This window comes from Amblyomma maculatum, chromosome 1 (assembly GCF_055883805.1).
Source record: "Amblyomma maculatum isolate TAMU_Amacu chromosome 1, ASM5588380v1, whole genome shotgun sequence".
In the NCBI taxonomy this organism is placed as follows: Eukaryota; Metazoa; Arthropoda; class Arachnida; order Ixodida; family Ixodidae; genus Amblyomma; species Amblyomma maculatum.
In genome coordinates, this window is record NC_139344.1 from 166566723 (window position 1) to 166570440 (window position 3718).

The 3718-nt window shown below is 40.5% G+C and overlaps 1 pseudogene across 1 annotated transcript; it reads left to right on the plus strand.

Moving 5' to 3' along the window:
- Nucleotides 1-1052: 1052 nt before the first annotated feature.
- LOC146204821 (uncharacterized) lies at nt 1053-3155 on the plus strand (annotated as a pseudogene). Its single transcript, XR_014707729.1, has 3 exons — nt 1053-1660; nt 1795-1879; nt 2306-3155. The product of XR_014707729.1 is annotated as an uncharacterized LOC146204821 (transcript).
- The last annotated feature ends 563 nt before the right edge of the window (nt 3156-3718 follow it).

The window sequence follows — 3718 nt, forward strand, 5'->3', positions numbered from 1 at the left end:
CTATCTAGTCGCGACCACATTCAATTAGCACTTCTGTGCTTAGAGTCTGACCTGAAGCTGTTTGGCCAGGAAAAGGTTTTTGAGCCACTGATCAATGACTTTTTGCTCCTAGAAAGTGATGGAATTTTTTTTGGAAGTACGCTGGTTAAGGGCACTGTTGTAGCAATATTAAGAGATAACCTAGGTTCCCATTTCATTGGTGGGTTCACAGAAGGCTTCAGCTTGTCTCATCACTTCTGTTGGTACTGCCTTATAACTCGTTCAGAGTTTCATGGAAAACCCTGCATGCATGCTGACAAAAGAACACCTTCCAAATATGACTTCGCTGCTGAGCAAGCCGTTAATGTAGAAACAGTATCTGAAGGTGTCAAATCCTGCAGTGTTTTTAATAAGCTTGCATATTTTCATGTCTGCAGTCCAGGCTTGAACCCATGCATTGGTCATGACCTCTTTGAAGGTGTGGTCTGTTATGATATCGCCCTTTTTCTTAAATTCTTTCTTGAGACACGACACTGGTTCACTTATCAGAATTTGAATTATTGCATCATAAATTTTAACTACAAAGGGTCAGGTGCTTCTAGCAAGCCTCCTGAAGTTAATGTGCAGGGCAGAAGATTAAGCTCTGAGGCTGTATAAACTTGGGTGCTACTTCGGCTTCTCCCTATGATAATTGGTCACAAGACTGAAAGTACAGACATTGTCTGGGACCTGTACCTCAATCTAAGAGCGATTGTAGACATTGTGTGTGCACCAGTAGTCTCTGGAGAGCAGGCAGCGTACTTGGCCATTTTAACTGAAGAATACTTGGCAGACAGGCTTCGCCTTTTTCCTACAGAGCCCTTAAAGCCAAAATACCATTTCATGACTCACTACCCAAGCTTGATGATGCACTTTGAGCCATTGATAAATATGTCGACTCTCCGATTTGAAAGCAAGCATTCTTACTTTAAAAACTGTGTGCGATCAACAGAGGATTTTAAGGCTGTTTGCAGAACGGTTGCAGAGAAGCACCAGCTGTTACAGGCATTTTTGCACTCTGAAGGATTTTTCAAGTCAGATGTCTTCTTTACCTCAGCTGTGCCATTTTGTGCCCAGAACTTTGCTCCAGAGCTACATGAGTGCTTTAATAGCAACTTTCACCCCACCAACTGTGTGACAAGTAATTTTGTTGTATGCAAGGGTACAGAGTACTGTGTCATGATTTTGTTGCACTGTTTATAAGGGATGAGCTCTGCTTTGGTTAAATAACTGTTATTGTCATTCAGCACAAAATCAAAGTATTTTTATAGTAAAGTTCTTCGAAGCATGTTTTTGCCCAGAACTGCATGTGTAAAGGCTGCATAATAGAAACCTCTTTACAGCAATGGAAGTCTGTAACATTGCTGATTTTTACCCTTTACCGGCTTATGAACTAAGCGGTGAGACTGTCGTCATCGTGCCAAAGCATCACATCCACCAAAAGCATGGAGATCCTTGAGATGGAAATAATGAAGTCTCTACCCACCCTGCCTCCTGATACATTGCAAGCACTCGTGAAAAGAACTTTTGGTACTCGGTGTGGGGTGTGGTGATGACTTGAGCCTCATCAATGAGCAGTATTTGACAAGTGTCCTCAAGCCGATCCAAGCTCAGAAACTGGTTGCATACTTCACAAGCAAATGTAAGTTTTTTGATGTCTAACAGAATAGTTCTTGATACAGCATGACTGGAAATTTTATACTGAAGACTCATCTAAATGTACAAAGTAATTTGTTAAGCAACACACGTCTCAAAGTAAATTCTGTTGTGCCGCAGGCTGTCTCGAATAGCCCAGGAGCTTCTCTAATGCAGAAAGCCAGAAGTTCATGAATCTCCAAGTTGAAGAAAAAAATTAAAACTGGTGAGGCACCAAGCCTATTTTAGAAATAGGGCAATAATAAGAAAGTGATGAGGTAAGAAAACCACTTGTGTGGCATAGTGTTTTTTGCCTTAATATATTTAGCAACATATATTAGTAAATTGTTTTTTGTTTTTGCTTTTTTCTTGTTACAGGCTCTCAAGGCATCATCCTTTTATGCACAAAGGGGCTTAAACATCAGTTTGCTGCTCTTTGTTATTTTTTATCCACTATAGTACTCGTAAAACTTTCATTGGCACGGAATGACACACATTGTGTAGAATGTTCGTTTATGTACACTTTTCGGGACTCCTGGGCCAATGTACAGCTGTTTTATAAGTGCACGATGTAGTATTTTAAGTAGCAGTCTATTGAGCATTTTTTTTAGTAATGAAAATTAACATATTGCATGCTTACATTCATGCACAGATTCCCAGAATCTGGGAGCCACACAAAAAAGCCAGGAGGTGAAAAAAGGAAAAGATGCGCAAGTTGAACTTGTTGCAGGACCGTCAAAATGCCAAGAGGAACCAATGGAGCAAGAATGCAGTGGTATCCAAGCATTAATTAACCCAAACTGGGCAGACACATTTAGCATACCATGGGACACGATGCCAAAAACAGTACTCAGTGCTGTGAAAGAGAGAAAACGTCCAGCTCCTAAAGACTGCAGAAAAATGGTTCAAATAATTATCGACAGTGTTCGTAAAGTGTGCCCATCTTCATTACACAAGTAGCTTGCTGTCATTGCAAAGGCAGTAGTGATGTCCCATAAAGCATCTTTTAAAGATATTTTCGATGGTGCACTCATTGGCACTGGCTATGATTCCTTACTGAACCAGCTTGTCGCACGTGGTGAAAATGTGAGAAGGGAAGACTCCCAAAACAGGAAAGGTGACCAGGGTAACCCTGCAAAGAGATCAAGCTTTATAAGCAAAGCGTTTGCTTCATCTTCTGTCCCACCAAAAGATAGAGAGGTTATGAGGAGGGAGCAGCTTACTATGCAGAATATGTTCAGAGACAATCCTTCCTACGGAGAAGAGTTAGATGAAATGATGAAATCCACACACTGTCTGCAGCAAGAGCACATCAAATCAGGCATGGCAATATTAAACCTGAAGAGCACATGGCCGTACTTGTTCACAGTGTGTGGTATTGAAAGCCATTTTAAGTTACTTCTAGGCGTAGACCTCAAAGAAACATTTGAGCCTTCCTTAAGAGAAAAAAGTGCACCATCATGAATTTTTTTGATAAGGAACGGCATGGAAAAAAGCCATGACAGAGGCATGGAAAATGCTTAAAGCTCAAGACTAAAACAAAAATGTGGAGCTCCTGGGATTAATCCAGCTCATTACCTGCTGGTTTGCAGAAGGTGTCAGTCACCTTGTGCAAAGAAGAGAGGTATGTGTCTAAGAAGGTGACAAAAGGCTATCTTTGAGCTAAAAATGTGACAGGTCCGAATGCATGTTAGCTTCTTTTTATCCAAAATTCTTGGTTGTGTATTCAAGTTCAGCCTGTAGGGAACCAAGGGTCTTCTAAACAGTGTCTTATACCCTTAATTGCTGAGGCGTAAGCTTTCTAATTACTTGCTGAAATATAGTTTCTTGAAGCCATGAAGCATCCTAACTTAACTTTCCTTGATAAACGCTTTTGATGCAGCGGTATTTGTATATATGTGAAGCGCAAACTCAAACGTTTTCTTCTCTTTCAGGTATACTTAACTTTGACCGACATTGAAAAACTTCCAGACTTGCCCCTTTCACCTTGCATTATTGCAGCAGGTATGTATTTTATTCAAAATCGAATCATATCTGCCATTTCGTGGTATATATTTGGTACCTG